This window comes from Cygnus olor, chromosome 2 (assembly GCF_009769625.2).
Source record: "Cygnus olor isolate bCygOlo1 chromosome 2, bCygOlo1.pri.v2, whole genome shotgun sequence".
Lineage (NCBI taxonomy): Eukaryota > Metazoa > Chordata > Aves > Anseriformes > Anatidae > Cygnus > Cygnus olor.
In genome coordinates this window covers 108,428,941-108,446,794 of record NC_049170.1, presented here as the reverse complement: position 1 = coordinate 108,446,794, position 17,854 = coordinate 108,428,941, and the positions used below count along the sequence as shown (strand labels likewise).

General features: G+C 45.2%; 1 protein-coding gene across 28 annotated transcripts in view; it reads right to left on the bottom strand.

The window, feature by feature from the left end:
* The window catches only part of EPB41L3 (erythrocyte membrane protein band 4.1 like 3), a 98,270-nt gene extending 81,194 nt beyond the window's left edge, over positions 1 to 17,076 (bottom strand). For 15 of the 28 annotated variants that reach the window (XM_040550085.1, XM_040550086.1, XM_040550088.1 and 12 more), the window contains exon 1: positions 16,692 to 16,859. The gene's annotated coding sequence lies outside the window, so the exon portion shown is untranslated. Of the gene's footprint in view, positions 1 to 14,295; positions 14,427 to 16,691; positions 16,915 to 17,056 lie in introns of those variants that run through there. The other 13 variants (XM_040550079.1, XM_040550087.1, XM_040550091.1 and 10 more) reach the window with 8 other exon arrangements.
* Between the last annotated feature and the right edge of the window lie 778 nt (positions 17,077 to 17,854).

Sequence of the window (17,854 nt, the reverse complement as noted above, 5' to 3'; positions counted from 1 at the left end):
GGTCTGACTCTGCTTTCTGCAGCGTGCACTACATGCATGCTTCTCGCTACAGCTGGGGCCACACAAACCATCCTTACACTTACAAAATTATTTTTAACAAAGTCTGCAGAGAAGAAAAAGTAAATAATCCTTCTCCCAGCTCCAGAAAAGCATTAAATATTTCTACAGCAGCAGCCACCAAAATTTGGTGGGGGGTGGACGGATAGCCATACAAAGTAGGCAAAAACCAACAACAACAAAACAAGCACATCATATATGTGCTGGATCAGGCTACTCATCGCTTTAAAGTGTCTTCACAGTCCCCTTCCAAATCCCTTCTCTAAACTCAGTGTGGTATCTATTTATGCCACTTGCTACTGAAGTCCCACAATGACGAAGTTTCCATATTCCCCACAGGGAATTTATTACATTGACTCCTTCACCTTACTGTTTAGGAAAATTTTCCCAAATGTCTGACCTAATTCTTCCTACTTGAAATGTAAGCACACTACTCCTTATCCTGACGACGGTGGATGTGTGAAATGGCTCTGCAGCTTGCAGACGGCTGCTGTTCTCCCCTTAGACTACTCTCTCCTCTGCCTCTTCTTGCAAACCCTATTATTACCCCTCTCTTATACTCTCCTCCCCCTCCTCTATTCTCTTTCTGATCAGTCCACTGCTTTTCTGAGCAATAGTATCCAAACCCTACTTTCAGCTGAGGATCAACTGAACTTACTGGTGCTGAATAGATTGTAAAGAGTGCTTTGTGTCTTAAAACAATACTTCTTGCCTCCCAGTATTAGAAAGTTCACCATCTTCACAATATTGTGACACTACCAACTTAGTTTTAACCTGTGATTTATTTGTAATCCTACATTGTTTTCTACAAACTCTTGGCTAAAGATCTCCCAAGCGGAAAAAAGCCATCTTAACTACATTATATTCAATAAAAAAGTAAGCAAAAAAATTCTACTGGGTAGATATTTTTAAACGTAAAATGGAAAAAATCAAATAATGGAGTTCCTTCTTTTGAGCCCAGTATCATTCAAACAAGTAAAGTATTTGTTGATGTACAAGATCTAGTTTCAGTGACAGACTGCACATGATTTATGTTAGAACAACTGTGGCTCCCGGTATCTGAAGTATATTCAAGTCATGATACTCTTTTGTTTATTAAAGTATAAGGGAATACCAACAGGAAATATTTCCAGTTTCACTTATAGCTTCCGTCCATTGCTGAAAAAAACACTCAAGAAATACCCACCTTGGTACTGGGCAGGTGTTAGAGTCATTAACAATTGTTTGGATGGGCTGACACTTCAGCACATTTTCACAAGAGTTGATGGCATCTTTAAAAAAAAAAAACACTTCAGGAACTCCAATTTCTTATCTGATTTCAAGAGCCACTGGGACATTAAGGTGACCCGAGTGGCAGTGTTGGCAGTGCCATAACTTATTAATAAATTGGGAGCAAGCTCACATCTGCTAGCAAAGCAAAGGAAAGTCTATTCCATTTTATGGTCTCTAGCCGAGTCAAGCACATTAAAATATGTATTACTTCTGTCTACCTGTCACTTCTTGTAACATGCTTTGGTGAACCTATGGCTGGAAGCCAGAACTCAAACTGTTTCAACACAAGTAGTGCTTGTGGGGAAAAGTTATTTGCAATAGAAGTGTCAGCTCCCTTCCAATATGCTGGCAAATGCTTGGTTCAACTCTTATGAACCAAAAGTTAAATGGTGTTTAAAGACTGTGTTTTCATGTTAATCAGGGCATCTTGAAATGCTTGTGAAATGAACTCACCAATGAAAAACGGAAAACCAAAAGACTGATTGAGGGGGTTTCTTTTAACCTGTATTTCAAGAACAGATTTGATGTTGATTTCTTATCTTTTGTGCAAGCTGCCCAAGCATTTCAAGCAGGTGAAGCATAGATGTCCCTGCAAATGAAGCAACTGCATCGTTCTGATTGCATCCTTCCAGTGCAAGAGCAAAGAAGTATTTTGGGAACAATGCAATGGATGCAACTTCATAACACTCAGAGGGAAAAGTGGAGAGGAATTCAAGAGGACATGTATGAGGTCCAAACATCTTGCAGGAGCACAGCCAGGCAGTTACAGACCATACAGCCCTCTGCAGAGACTGCAGCAGAGAGAACCAAGAAGGAACAAAAACTGAACCTATGATACCACCAAGGAGAACATCTGCTCTTTCCATCACAGCAGACAATGTGCCATTGGGTCAAAGAGACCAAGGCACTCGATGATAGGCAACTATAAGATACCACTTCATGGAAGTAGCAAACTAGATGCTAGACAATGGCTGGCATTGAGGCGGCTGAAAACTTAACAGAAAAGCTAGTTCCAGCTGGCTTAAGTAGATACAAGTGTGGGCTTGGATATGCAGGAGTTCTTAAGAAGAAAAGCAGCTTGCAAGATTTCAGGGTGGGGTTCTGAGATTTTTGTCTAATCCATTAGTACTAAATAAGACCAGAAACACGGCAGGGGCCTTTGTGCCCTGAACGGCATCTAAGTCTCAGAATTACAGCTGTAATTAATGGGTTTTCCAAGCTGAGGGGAAGAAAAATCAACTGGAAAAAAAAAAAATTAGCAGCCTGCACACTAAGCAAGTTAAGGATTTCTTGTCTTCCTCACGCACACCCACATACAAGCATAAAAGAAAGGGCAAAACTCCCAAAACACACACCCAAGGCACTTCCCCACTTTACCCTATTTGTAATCTTTTATGGTCCCATAAAAGCATGCTGTGTCCAGAAAGATGAGGGTTCTTTTTATTTCCTATTATTTCATCTGCAATTCAGTGCGTTGCTTGACCTATGCTAACATAACTGTAAGTAAAACAGGTTGAAATATATAAGTCCACCATCCCCAAAATGAACTGCGTTTTATTAGCTTTTTTTTTTTTTTTTTCTGTCTCTGCTCACACTTCTGAGGACAGGAAACGCCTGCTGTGAATTCTTGTCCAGCATTTCTATCCAATGCCAGAGAGCTCCCTGAGGAACACAACCTCTTCAAGAAAGAGAGGTGTAAATACCTTTGTCCTTTCCCATCAAGCAGAAAGCAGTGGCATTGGCCACAGCGCCAGCAGTCCCCCAGCACCACAATACTGACCCAGCTTGGGATGTTGGCCGGAGCCTTCTGTCCCCGCTCACGTGAGTGCATGCAGAGCCCAGTGAGGACAGAAACTCAGATCAGGCGGACACTGAGCCACCTAACTGCACCAGCAAACAGAGCTGGAGCTGAAATCGGCAAGCATGCAAAAGCTGCAAATGTTTGGTATTAATATCACACAGCTCTTTTTCAAGAAGCCAGCTGTACTATCTTATATACGGCAGCCATACATTAATTTTTATCAGTCATAGTGAGTTATGTATGGGAAGGCTGAGTTACTGCCTTTTTGCAACTATGGTGTCACAACATTCATAAGCCTCATGTGGGACACTTGTATCTTATTAAACTAGACACACATTTTTGTGCTCTACAAGTTTTGGTTGTCAAAGAAGATCATGTACAACTATAAAATTATTACATGTGTTATAAATAACGTCAAATACTCAAATTAGCTTGACTTTATAGGGAAAGCTATTCCTTATTTTATTCCGTTAACGCTCAGGACAGTATGCCATTAGGCCACAGCAGTCTGTGAGGTGGAGCAGATCTATTACTGCAGCTGAGTAAAAGGCAGCCTTAAAATTCACATCCAATAGGGATAAATCCAAACTTCTCCATATATGCTATTACTTTTCTACGTAAGAATAGAAAATCCACTGAAATGTCACTATTACATGTCTGTTTAAAGCACCCCCCAAAAAAAAATCTGTATTTTTCCTTGTAGTGTTTTTTATTTTTTTATTTTTTTCCATAGGTGGTTGTTATCATTCTTTGTCCTCTCCAAGGATGGCCTCCGGTAACTGCAGTGTGTTAAAAAGCAGATTTCATAAGTCACGTATGCACCTAGCAAGCTTAAGTCTGGCACACATCCCTCCCGACTCCTCCTCATTCTAACAAAACATACATAGTGAAAAACCTGTATCACAGAAGAAGAAAAAAAGCTATTTTCAGACCACACCAAATGTACTTGAATGAAAAAACTCCAATCCTGAGAAAAAAATGACAGAAAAGAATGATTCATTTTTAACACTGTATTTGCCGTAACTGTCCTAGCAATTCGTAACATTACCGATCTCAGCACCATTGCGTGAGCTGCACAACAGGACTTACAGGTGTGCTAGGCAGATGCAGAAATATTTCCAGGTGAAAAGATCTGGACTATTCCTTCAAACTAGCGGTGCAGGTCTGCAACACTGGTCGCAGTACGCTTACAAACGGGGAACCCCACGCTCAGTGACATGTGTTTTCCACCCTGTTTTAACTGCAGTGGGAGTGAGAAGCACATCTGAAGCACATCTCCAGCCCCATCCCCTGTTCTCTGCTTCCCAATGAGGAGTGGTCTCAGCAGGCACCACCTGCATGCTGGCTGAGACCAGAGTAAAGCCAGGGCTAAGCGCATGCCCCAAAACATATGCGGCTAGGGTGCCAGGTCCCCAGCACCTGATGTCTCATCGCACAGGTATCCTTCTTCTGGGCCTATGCCCCTCGCCTGATGTGGACATGGCCCCTCACTCCTCATCCTCTCCACATTTATCCTTGGCCTCAGTGCAGGTGCTGTTTTCGAGCAGCAAACACGATGTCGCCCATGCAGTAGGCTCCTAAACAAACATGTGAATTCCCCCCCCCCCCCATTTTTATGCATGTAAGCCATTAAAATGATTTCACACCAATCAGGCTCACGTGTCAAGGAACAAGTGACCTGGAGTTCCTGAGTGTTCAAAGCCTGTATATGCTTGGCTCTGCTCTTTATTTATGTTCTTTACGTCCGCTGCCTCTCTGAGGCCTACAGCAAACAGCTGTCAGTAACATTCACCCCTTCTGCTAACACTTTCCCTAATCCCTAACTGACTTTCCAGCCTATAATTAAACTTTCCAGCTGCCACACTCAGGGATGGCACTAATATGCATCATTTCATTCTAAGTAGTCCCTAAAAAGCTCTTTTTCCAATTTCTAAGACCACGGGCTAGGACCAAAGCCTCTTACACTTATAGGTTTTAGGCCCAAACCCTTCCATGTACTTACAAGTTGTCTCATCTTTTACCAAGGAAATTAAACAAGCAAGTAATTAAACTAATACCTTTTTATAGTGCCAATAGGTGGAGTGCAAAGGGCTTGAAGACTGATGGGTAAAAGCTACAAGTGCTCACATGTTTTGCATGGCAAATCCACTGCCAAGAACTGCGTATCCACCAGGAATTACACAGCTCCTCAATGCAAGCCCAGAGTTTACAATGAAAGAGTTAGGATTTGGAAATATCTTTTGAACAAACACAGTGAAAAACCAAGCATCTTACTTTGGATTGCAACACTAAATTAGGGTTAGCAATTTGGTCTTGAAAATCTGTTTTTCACATTCATGTAAATGATTACCTTTCTACACAGAGATGGTTGGCAACTTTTTTGTTGGATGCTGTTGCTGCAGTGTTCAAGAGGACACTATTTTATGAGAAAATTACTGGCTTCCCAGTTGAAAAAAAAATGAGAGGACGTCTGAAGTGAACCCTGTAGTTTTTTTTACAACATTGCATGGCCTCACTGGGACAATGAAGCAGACCAGGCTGGAGCAGCCTAATGCCCGGTATGCACGCACCACAGGCTTCAGGAGGATGATGATCCACAACCCCTGCAAATTTGCAACAAGAAGACCCCACTGAATATCCACAAACTCATGTTACACTTAGCCCCAATGGAAATACAGCTTGAGACACCTGCAGAGTCCAAAGCTCCCCTACCCTCAGTCTGAAGGCTGGACAACCACATGCAGCACCCTCGATCCCACAAAGCAGAACAGCCCCACCCCCACCCCCCCGTCTCCAAATAATATCTGTTCCAGAGCAGGGCAACGTCTACTTGGCTGCCGCAGTGCTATCGCTGCGAACAGCAAGCAAGATCCATTCATAACACAACTGGCAAGCGTCCATCAGCAATCCCAATAACACACGGCCCTGAAGCAACTGTGTCGCCTGTTGCTGGAAACCCTGGAAGGCTGCAGGTCAGCCTCCCTCTTGTTTCCTCTTAACATGTTTGGGAGTCACGACGTGCTTTGGCCTTGCATTTTGCCTCACGTGGCTGAGATAAAGCGAGCTCTTCAGATACAGCTTTTGTGGTTTTGAAGCTGCAGGCTGGTTTCATATGAGACGAAGGCTGCGCCCTTGCAGAAAGTTATCTGCCATTTAAACAAAGTGGAAACACAGGAAAGGAACGCACTCAGTTTAAATTTTATTCTGCTGCTCGAGGTTGCTGATTTTCTTCCCAACTTTCTGCTAAATGCCTTAAAGTTTTAATGTTGCAAAATATTTCACTGACTGCTCAGCCTTTATCAACTACTGTTAAGACTATTTTGGGAGACTACCAGAAGATAAATCATTCTGGTTTCATCAAGTCTAACAGCATGACTCCTCAGTGAAGAGATCACACCAGACAGGTGTAAAAATTCAAAGCTTGGACAGCTATGGCTTATTCCTAGTGGCAAGACAAGAAGGGTCAAAATTTCAAGTGGAAACAAACACACTTTCAGTTCTTTCTAAACCATAGGTGAAACTTTCCTCCCTCCTTATATTAAGCATACTTTTAAAGGTGAATTTTGAAGAGTGCAGATGGCACGTTTAAGCTTCAAACACAAATGCTTTGAAAGGTTAGGAACATGCAAAAACAACATTTCACTGAAAACTGTTTGTCAGTTTTAATCACAGGATAACTCTACAAGAGGTGTGACTGCTGCAATTTAAATTTTCACCTGACAAACTGAATTATTAATCTTCATGGTGTCTACAACAAAGGATCAAGCGGCACAGACAGCCAGCTACCCACCAGAAGATCTACTACAGGGAAACCTGGAGGTGGGGAAGGAGGATCCGCAGCGTCCCAGGGTGAAACAGTTCTCCTTGTAGGCGCTGTAGCAAGGAGGGCACCGGGACCTTCGTCCTCCATCGCTCACTCATAGCTTAGCAGAGGTTTTCCAAAGCATGGCAGGACCCTGAGCAAACCCACTGATAGAAAACACTGCGCTTTGCAAGGAAGGAGGCAGAAACACTGTTGAGGGCTTCATCTGCACCTTGAAGGGGCTTTGGCAGGAAGGACTTCTGGAGCTTTTCACCCACGCGTGAGTGGAGGCCTCACCTGCTATCAGTCATTCCTTCATTTCCCCATGGAACGCCGTACATATTTCCAAGTTCCCACTAACTTTTCAAGTAGCTACCTTTTCCTTGCGATGAGGAGTGACATAACAGGCTTTGGGGCCGTTCCAGTACCCACTGCCAGCAACGGCACATGCCAATTCTTCAGGAGTAACAGAAAAACTTGTCCTGCCTCACCGCTCCATTTCCTGAAGATACCATGCAGTTTGCAGAGCTGCTATCTTAAGTGACATTAAATATTGCACTTCAGTAGTAATTTCATATCTCTGTAATATTACTGATAAATAATTTCCCTAGAGCATGTTTAACTAGAGCTCAGAAAGAAATAAATTTCTAAAAATTTCCACAGTAACTTAAAATGGGTTTTCCATATACTGTAATTTCAGAATACTAGGTTAGAGTAGATTTTACAAGGTCTTAAAACAAAGGCCAAACACCACTAGAAAGCAGGATTCCTCTCTCGAGAATCTCAAGATGTTGGGCTTAAACATGCCCTATCGAAGAGTGGCTTTTTCCCAGCCAACTTCTCAAACTGGTATGTTTTTAAGTAGGAAATAATCCTGTTTATCACTCCAACACTTATTCAGACTCTTGTTAATGTTTGTACTACCCCTTCTGAATTTCTGAACAGTTTCTTTCAGGCTCAGCAGCCAACATTTAATTAAGAAATATTTAACCACTAGTATTTTTTAAACAATGCCACATAAGCACAAATAATTGCTTATCATGTCTATGTTACAAAAATCAAAATACAGCCAGTGGAAACCAGATACAAAACAGCCAAATGCACTTGCATTCAGCTGAACTAGTTTTGTTTAGAAAATTAACAGACAATGCATTTCCTTGGCTGAGTCCTTGATTTGTGTGCCAAGTTCTATCCTGCAGTGATTTTTCTTCTTTCAACAATATCACAGGCACAGAGGACACTACTAAGGAAGCAAACTTGTAATTCTGTGAGTTAGGAACACAGAGAGCCCTGGCGTGACCTAAAAGAATGTAGCAAAGCATTTTTAGTAAACTAAATGCATCTATTTTATCCCTTTATAACTGCTTGGAGGCCAAAGAATGGCATATCTTCTTATGGTAATTTGTAACTTTATAATGCGCATACTGGCTCGTTACTGCATCATCTATTACACATCAACATTTTTTACTTTGAAAAAAGAGGAGAACAAGATTTCATACAAGTCTGCAGAGGTACTAAACATTTGTATCGATTTCCACAAACTGGTCAGAAGGAGGAAGCGTAACTACACTGACTGCATTCTTCAGAATAACATCTGAGGATCAGAAGGTCACAGGGGACATCTTTCATACCAGCTACCTTGCTATTAGATAGAAGAAACACCAGCAAGAGTTAGAACGCATTGCTTTAGACCATGGAAAATGCAAGACGCAGGCAAACACCAAAATAAAGAGCAATAACCAAACTGCTAGTGTGGTGAGGGGATTCAGAACAACAAAGGGCTGTGGAAAATGCAACAATTGTGTCTGCCCAGGGGATAAGCAAAAACAAAAGTGAACCTTGAGAGGGAGCAAGTACAAAACAAGGCAGAGAGTTTGCTTTGATACAGGCACTCCTGTTGCAGAAGCTGCTGGTATTGCTTTGGTCAGTGCAATGCAGAAACTACAACTGCTTTGATTCCAGGGTTAACCCCAAAACCAAGCCATTTGCCATATACTGGAAAGAGACATTTTATGCCTTTTCCAATAGCAAAGCAGCAGGAAGATGGTAAAAATTGAAAGAGAAGGAACTTTTTTTTTTATTCTTCACTTCAGCATCCTTAATTCAATCACTGTCCCCTCGGGCTGAGAAAAGGAGTGGCTTTACTGCTCTGCACTACCATGTTAGTAGAGAAGCTGCAAAGTACAATATTCATATTTTATGTATTATATGAGTCTAAGAAAAATAGTTATGGGTTCACACATTGAAGGACAAGTCAAGAAATGTGTGTCACACCAGTAGCAAATGAGGATAAAATACTTTTGAACTTTAAACATTGTGAAATTCTGGGTATTTTGGTTTGGTTTTGCAAGAATTCTGGCCAGTGGATACTGAGCAGAAATAATGACCTCGACACCAACATTCAAGAGAAAGGCAGGATTTTCAAAGAAAATTGGTGATAATAGTATTTTACCATAGCAATAATTAATTGTGTGGCACACTTAATTACATACAAATGCAAGTAGGCACGCAGTTTATGAGGACAGAAAGTCGAATATAGTTGAATACTTTCATGGAGGAGCTGGGCGCTGCCTTTTCTCCTGTCCTGGCCAGCCAGTGTGGTGGGCAACATTGTCTGCTGGCTCTTCTTCGCTAACCCATTATGGGCAGAAAGGCATTCCCAGGACTGCAATAAACTGAAACAAATCAACTATTCTCTAGTTCTCCAGGGTGTCAGTAAAGAGGGTGGCACGGTAAGTGTATTTTCTTGGTGGGGGGGAACTATCTTTTTTACTGTAACTTTTTCCAGATGTCTACTCTAAAACATTAATACATTATTTTTCTTACACATGCTTGTATAGTCTCTATACATACATATACAATCTACCTACACTACTAGTGGCACTGAGTGCAGGACAAAACCAGGGCACTAACACAGAGCAGGGCCCATCTGCTACCTGCGTGTGCTGCAGTGGAGAACTGCTGCTGCTTCGCATGCTACCGCGGCAAGTAAGTGATCAAACGCTGACAGAGTGCTGGCACAGAATTAAAGGACTCTCCTAATTGCCGTGCCTCAAATTCCATCTCTAAGCCTGCTAGAAGAAAGCCTGCAAAACTCTTTAATAAATCATAAAAATCAGAGATGGAAATTAGGTCATTTTGTCCGTGTCTCCTACGTGCGCCGTGAGTTTGTTCCCCACGTTGTGCTGCTGAGTGCTCTGTCTCAGCAACTTCTAAATGATTCAAGTGGTGAGGCTTCTCCCGATTCCCCAGGCAGACTGTGACATAGCCCAGCACATCTCGGTGGCACTACAGTATGCTTCCCACCCACCACCCTCATCCTCTCCACCCCGTTTTGCCTCTGTCCAATTTCAATCTATTCCTATTCCTATCTCCCTCTGACTCCTCCAAAATCTGATTGTGGTGTTACCTCAACTACCATCCGGCAAAAATTGTTGCTCAGGAAACGTTCTTCTGCCTCTCCTGTAATCCCACTGTAGTATGCTGCTATTTTTAGGAGAAAAAGGAGGTGGTAAGGGAATGAAAAGCTGCCAGCTCCAGCTGTACAAGAATAATGCTCCAGTACATGGAAACTACATTATAGTGTTTTCCTTTAAGCACATATAATTAACCAAAACTTTCAGTATTCTGGAATGATCCACCAGAGAGAAAAAATGGAAAATGAAAGTTCCAACATAAAAATCAGCAATTTCATTTAATCTTTAATCCCTGCAGTTGGGCCCGCCATTCTGTATTTGTTTTTCCCCAAGATTTTACACTGGTAATTGCCTAGAGAGATAAATGGTTAAACCAGCAAACTACAGGAAAAACAAAATGACAAATTTAGTTACCTGTTACAGAAAACTACTCAACAAGAGGCTGTTTAGTGCCAGCCTCTGAAGTGGGACTGAAACCTTTGTTTTACTCCTTGCTGGGGCACAGGGTGACGTGCTGGGTCATCCTGCACTCCTCCCAGCCATCCCTGCACCCCTCCAGCCAACACAGATGCCAAATTCCCCATGCAAGCTCCTTAATTTGTGCAGTGCCTCGGCTACCAAGACCATCTAGAAAAATTGAAAAGACTTTTTTTTTTTTGAGAACACATTTTTCTCTTTTTCAAACCAAACCTCATATTTACTGATACCGTAAAGTTAAGCATCACCTATGAGGAATAAACCAGAGATACTGGGTTTCTTGGTGCACACACTTCCCACATGGCAATGTTTGGGTGTGCACAGATGCATACGTTCGGGTACCCACCCACATGCAGCTGTGGGGTACCTGCAGCAATCCCATAGCACTGGGGAGCTGAGGGTCCGAGCGCTGCATGCCCAAAGCCCTGCTCTGCAACAGCTGTAATTCAATTGAAAGAAAACAGTGATGAATTCAGCAGACGTGGTGAAGTAATCATCTCCAGGGTCCTCAGAGAGATTACAGCTTCCTGACCTAAGCTACAGTTTGTAGGGTCGGATCTTGATGTTTCTGTCTAACCCGGATCAAGCCTTGCTTCATGGGCAGGCTTACCAATTTCCGTGGGAAGGCTCGCAGACAAAGACGCCACCCGGCACGAGTCAGGGTGCAAGAACAGGTCTCTCAGCTAGCATAAACATATGTTTCCTAGGTCCGGTAGAGCATTTTTTTTTTCACAGCCTGCTTGCATTTGCTGGCTTATTAAACGAGATTTTATTTGCAGCCAGTATGTCCTAGGAAACCAGGAAGCATTACACATAATTGCCCTCATGCTCACGTGGAGTAAACAAGGAGATTTTCACCAGGGACTCCTGCTCCACTGCCATCAGCAATGCCCTAGGGACTCAACTGGTGAGCCTAGTGAAGGGGCACCCCAGTGGTAACCACAGCCATAGGAAGGGGACACATGAAGGTGGGGAGAGGGCAGCTGGGGAGCCAGGCAAAGCCACTGCTCTGCTAGGGGCCTGGAGGCATGTATTTCCCCTCCTCTCCCCCACCACATGGCTTGTCCTCCAACAACACAGCTCCGAATAAGAGCCTGCAAGGCATTCATGCCCACGTCAAAAAAACTCGCCCTTCACTGCCCACAGCCCAGCCAGTACTGCTGGGATCAAAACCCAGCCCCTGCTTTGGGGGCCAGGCTGCAGTAAAAGCCAAGTGACGGACGGATGCACGCTGTGCCTTGGTAGCTGGGTTTTTAACTCGCAACAGCAACCATTGTCCATTGTCTCTAACCCATTAAGGCAGTGCAATGACTTATCACTTCCACTACGTTGTCAGTAAGCACACATTTCATACCAATACATGCGTGCGTGCATGTAGCCAGCACTGCATCTCGCTAATACTCCCCTCCCTTTCCCCAAATTTTCTTTATATCCACAGATGCTTTCAATTTATTCCACCCCTTGCCCCCCCCACACACGTTCCCAGTCCCTGGCTTCCACATTCTTCTCTAACCCTCCAAGCTAAAGGCTTTCCTCAGCGGGATCAAACATCTGGTGGGTGATCCTCACACGCACTTCAGTACTGCTTTTGTTTCTCGGCTCGCGAACAGATCACTTTTGATAGGTAGCAAAGCCACTGAAAGGGATTCTCTGTCTGCGGCACACAAAGTACTTCCAAGGTCTATAAAGGAAAGGGTAAAACTGGAAGGGGTCCATATAAAAAGGGTTTTTCCTCCTTTTTTTTTTTTTATTTTTATGTGCTTTTAAAACTTTCATTTATGTATTGCCTTTTCATATACTATGTCCTGTAGAATGCAAATAGATTTGTAAGTGATTTAGAAAATTAATATAATTGTTTTTTAGGTTTTATCCATTTTATTTAAAAACGAGCAGCTCTGCTGATATAGCCAAATAAAGACCAAATAAAAAGTAAAGATTTCATTTTGCTCCAGAGACAAAAAGCTGACAATTTCTCAAAATCGCATGACATCACTTATTCAGGAAAGGAGCAGGAAATAGGGAGATGGCTGTCTGTATGGCACATTGTCTCAGATCAATTCGGTTGTCCCAAATACTGACCCATTTCTCCATGAATATCTAGTTCTCAGCAATCCTCCTGAGTTTCCTCTGCACCGATGCTTACAGTGACAACTACCGATAATGGCAGGCACAGGAGCAAAGGGCCTATAGGACTCTCGTACTGAAGCCAAGACAAGTGGTTATGCTCCTCTTCTCCACTGCTGGTGCTGTTCCTTTCACTGACTGGAGATCTTCCCAGAGAAACCAAGCATTTCTCTTTGGGTGTTTCCAGCCAGCTAATGCGAGAGTAAGGGCTATGCATCTGCATCCATATCTAGACCTGGACCACTACCCCATCATTAGAAATGGCAAATGCTGGTGATTAAAAATTAAGAGAAGGATGCTATAAAACTAAGATAATCCCCTATCTTTTCAGTATTTCTCCTCTTTCAAAAATTTCCTTTACGGTACTGATTCGAACTGCTTAGTGATATTTCCTTAAGTCTAGTTCTGGGTAACACCACTTTACATACTCTAACTCTAAGTTTTGTACCAAATAAAAACAATCCACCGTGATCCTTTGGAAAAATATAAAATAAAATAAAAATGTTTTCAGCTTAATCTTCAGCTTATTTGACAGCAATCATATTTCTCAGTTATACACACACATTTGTTTTCACTTCATAAGAGAGAAATTATGTCTGAACAAAACACTTTGACAATTCAAACCCTTCAATCATACTTCCAGTTAAAAATGCGACAAGTCAGATGCTAAAACACAATATCCTAGGGCCAGACTACACACACTGAGAAAAGCACAGCTCCTGCAGATTCATGAAAGAGCCTTCCCTGCGTGGACCAACCCTTTGTTTTCAAAGGCCAGCACACAGTGAACGCGCATTGAACGTACACAGATTCACACTGCGGGATGTATTTCAATGTGAAAAACAGTTATAAATGCTTTCACGTTGATAATGCTAAAGCTTGGGAGATAAAGACGATGCTTCATCTCATGAGAAACAAGTATTCTTTTATAACCACTTATAAATGGTTTGATGTCTTCTCTGAGACAACAGACAGCCCTTTACTGGTACATGAGATTTCCATGAAACGAGCCTGAATGTCACCCGCTGTGAATAACACATTTAACACATTTCAAGAAGTTTCTGTTAACTCCGGATCATGCCTGAAATACACAGAAGTGACATTTTACATATTTAAAAAAGCCGCCATGCATTGCCCCCAAGGAATTCACAACCAACACACCAGACAACAAATCTAACAAAACATAGGTAAGAGCATGCCATCGTGGGTCAAGCCTACCATCAGAGCTTGTATTATCTATAAAAAATAAATAAATAAATAAATAAAATCTCAGCTCAAATAAAAACCTGTGAGCAGTAACTTTCTCATCAAAAGGTTTCCCCTTCAGATAAAAAAAAAGACCTCACCCTGTTTTAATGCAAGAATACGTAAGTCGGAGGTTCACCTTCACTCGCTCCTTCTCGGAAGAGAGAAGAAAACCCAAACTAAAATCAACCCTCTCCCGCTTCGCTGCGGTTCCCCCGAAGACAGGCACAGCCCTGCCCTGCCCAGGATGCTGGGGAGGGGTGCCCCACCCTGCTGCCCCCCACCTCCTCCTCTCCTCCTCCTCCCAAAGGCTGAACCTGCCCACCGCAGAGGCTGGCTCCCATCGGCCGAGCTCCTGACATGCATCCGACGAGCTCCCCGTCACGCGGAGCAGCCTCCGGGGAGGAAAAAGGCCATGGGCTGCCTCGCTGACGGAGGGATGGGAGGGATGCGGCTGCGCGGAGTTAGCTCGGGGAGAGGCGCGGGCCGTGCTGGCCCGATGAAATAAAGGCAATGCATTTTTAATGCACGCCAGTTCACTGCGTCTGGTTGTTTGCTGCTGCAGCGAGCGGGGCTGTGGCGTGCCGTGGGCTCCGCTCCTGCTCGGGCAGTGCTGCAAATAAACTTCCTACAGCTCCTACCCTAACGCGGGGATCTTGAGCTGTCTTCTCCCCTCACTGCCATGCAGGTCTCATCCCAGCAGCAGAGCTGAAAGTTTCCAGCCCAAGGAGAGCAGCACGGCAGCATTCACCTCTCTGTGTACCACAGGAGTACACGTACAGGTGCAACAAGACCGGTGAATTCAATCACAGTGCTGATGCGGCAAGACGAGCTTGAGCTTTCATAGAACTACAGATATCCAAGCTGGAAGGAACCCACAAGGATCATCGAGCCCAACTCCTGGGTCCCCAAAGGACCACCCTAAAAATCAGACCATGTGTCTTTCCATACTCTGCTCCATGGAGGAGCTATTCTCCGTAGTTTTAGAGGAGAAGTATAGACTTGATTAAATTTGATGAATGTTTACTGGTCAAAAGCATATTTTGCTTAGTTGCTCATTTTCTGTGAGATTGATACTTTTTAGATATATACAAATCTTTTCACTTTCTGTTGACAAAGAAAACATTGATATTATTAAAAGTAAAATGAAAGGGCGAGAGTTCAGCTTGCCGCACTGTAAAGAGACAGACGCACGTGGGACACACCTAACCTAGAGATTTTCTTTGGCAAGTGCAACCTGTGACTTGCAATTATTTTGACTGAAAAGACTTCCAATGAAGCAGGTACTTTTCCTTCTATTTCCAACCGACATGCACGTCGAGCTCAGGAAATACTTTCTGCCTCAAACACAAGCACAGGCTGCAAAACGGCATTCAGAGCTTTAAGCAGGACGCCCTCCACTTCCAAGAAAAAAAGTAAATAAATCAGGAAACTGCAAAGCCACATCGGACGCACTTGGCTACTTGCAGCGGTGATAGGGGTGCGAGTTTTCAGGCTCCCTGCATCTGACAAAGTTTCAGCTCTTTGAAGGAAGAATAAAGAGCTATGGAGCCCCCTGCATCTGCAGGCTGGGTCTCCCAGGGGATGCCCTCGGGTTTTTATTTTTATTTTTCCATCTCCCCCCGGCCACCGCCACTTCCACACCACACCTGGGAGTGACAGGCAGCCCCCCACGCGTGATTTCTCCGCAGGGCGGCCCCAACCCGGCGTTTGGGACCCCCAAAAGGGGGAGTAAAGGAGGGGGGGGACACCTCGCTGCCTCCCGGGGAGGGAAGGTGGGAAAGGACCCCGGGGCGCGTGGGGGGGGGGGGGGGGGGGGGGCGCGGCGCAGGCACTGCAGCGGGCCGGGGCTGCGATGAGCTCCGTGCATAACCACACCCGCCGCATTGCAGAAACCACGGTCGGGGGGGGGGGGGGGGGGGGGGGGGGAGGAGGGAAACAGCCCCCCCCGCCACCGCAAGGCAACGGGAGGGGAGAAGGGGAGGGGGGCAGCCCCCCACCGCCCCGCCCCACGGGGAGGATAAGGGGGGCTCCGCCTGTGCCCCACCACTCCACGCCCCCCCCCCCCCCCCCCCCCGCGGCGCCTGTGCCGACTGGTGAAGTTTCCTACAGAAATAGCGCTCTAAATATAAATAAAATTGCATCCCCCCCTACATACACATACACACACACACACAGCCTCTCCGGCCCAGCCGCAGCGGCGCAGCCCCACCCCCCCCAACCCTCCGGCTCCCAGCACGGGGGCACCGCTCGCCGCGTCCCCCAGCATCCCGCACACCCCCAGGCCCCCAGCACCCCCCCGGCATCCCGCACAGTCCCCCCCCATCCGCGGCTGCCAACTTAAAAATGGCTCCTGGGAGCGAGGCTTGCTTCTCTGCCGCTATATATAAATAGGTGGATTTCAAAAAAAAAAAAAAAAAAAAATTACAAAAAATAAAAAATCAGAGGGGGGTGTGTGCAATCTGCAACCGCCCCCCCCCCCCCCCCTCCGGCATACCCTCCGCTTCCCCGTGCCGCAGGGGCTCCGCGGTACCTTGGTGGCGGTGCCGGGGGTGGTGGCACCGGTGGCGGTGGCACCGGAGCTGCTCCCGGCGGCGGCCACGCGTCAGCAGCAGCCCGGCTCTGCCTAGGGCGAGCCTCGCTCCGCCGCTCCGCAGCAAATCAGGGCTGTGGAGGCTCCTCCGGAGAGAGGGAGGGAAAAAGGAAAGGCAAAAAAAAAAAAAAAAAAAAAAAAAAAAATCGGGGAAAAAAAAAAGCGCACGCCAAGGGAAAAAAAAAAAAAAAGGCAAATGCTGGATGCTGGCAGGGGGAAAAGGGGGGCGCTGAGGGCTTGCACCCCACGCACAGAGCAAGGAGCCCCACCTGCACCCCGGGGGGGGGAGGGTCTGGCCGGTTTTTGGCTCAGCGAAGTGATTTCTGCTCTGCGGAGAAGTTTAGCTGCTGCAGTTGCAAACGATAGGGAGGCTGCCTGCGAATTTAAAAGCAGCAAGCTGGATGCTGACAAAGTCTGGCTTTGATTGACCTGCGGGATTTTTGCTGGGGAGGGGGAGTATCAGCCTTCTAGATTTTAATTTCAAGTGACAAACCACATGCTTTCAAAGTCTGGACCCTATTTCACTCAACATCATCACCAAAGCAGAAAGAAACACAGGTCCTAACGCACATTGGCTCCTGAGCCAGAAAGGGCGATGTAATACTGAAGATGACTTTGGAGTTTTGCTAGGGCGCCTAATACAACACAAACTACAACCCGACACACGTCAGGAAGCCTCACAGATTCAGAGCATGCACCAAAGCCCTTCGGGAAGGGATAATCTGACTTGCACCATTTCATTTTGGTAAATAGGTAGCTGCTCTTAGAGCACGTAACTGAGCTCTCTGCTGTCTGGCTACAAGGGCCAGGAGCAGCTCTGGGAGCTGAGGCTCTGCTGCATCATGCTAATGGTACTCATTCCCTTCTCTGGGGGCCAGAAGCAGGCAGAAGTGCTCCTTGCCCACAGTAGGACCGGCCACATGAAGGCTGTCCTGACCAGCTGCAGGAGAACCACAGCCCAACACGCTCCCATGCTGCACCCTCGTTCTGTTGCAAGGCAGTGGGTAAAGCAGGCTTACCCTTCTGTGTATGCTGAGAGCTCCCCCAAAATGATAAGATCCAAATGA